Genomic DNA, 694 nt, shown 5'->3' on the forward strand with positions numbered 1-694 from the left:
GCTAGTTTTGAACTCCTGACAGGTAATCTGCCTGCCTCGGCCTCCCAAAGTGTTGGGATTACAAGTGTGAGCCACCGCGCCTGGCAAGTTTTTTTGTGTGTTTGTGTATTTTTTTTTTTTTTTTTGTAGAGATGGGTTTCACCATGTTGGCCAGGCTGGTCTCGAACTCCCGGCCTCAAGCCATCTGCCCATCTCAGCTTCCCAAAGTGCTGGGATTATAGGAATGAGCCACTGTGCCCAGCTTTCCCTGGATTCTTGAACAGGGTTTCTGCCTTATGGGAGCCCAGCCTAAAGCTAGAAATGGACCTTCCCATATTCACATGGAGCAAATCCAGGTTAGAGACATTAACTGCTGCTAGAGGAACTATAGACCAGGCAGAATTTGAAAGAACATTCAGCCTGCAATATCGCTGTTAAAATTTACCCATGATCAGGCCGGGCGCAATGGCTCAAGCCTGTAATCCCAGCACTTTGGGAGGCCGAGGCCCACGGATCACCTGAGATCAGGAGTTCAAGACCAGCATGGCCAACACAGTGAAACGCTGTCTCTACAAAATGCAGAAGATTAGCCGTATGTGGTGGCACATGCCTGTAATCCTAGATACTCGGGAGACTGAGGCAGGAGAATCACTTGAACCCAGGAAGCGGAGGTTGCAGTGAGCCGAGATTGCACTCCAGCCCGGGCAACAGTGCG

This window comes from Colobus angolensis, unplaced genomic scaffold (genome assembly GCF_000951035.1).
Source record: "Colobus angolensis palliatus isolate OR3802 unplaced genomic scaffold, Cang.pa_1.0 Scaffold100, whole genome shotgun sequence".
Taxonomy (NCBI): domain Eukaryota; kingdom Metazoa; phylum Chordata; class Mammalia; order Primates; family Cercopithecidae; genus Colobus; species Colobus angolensis.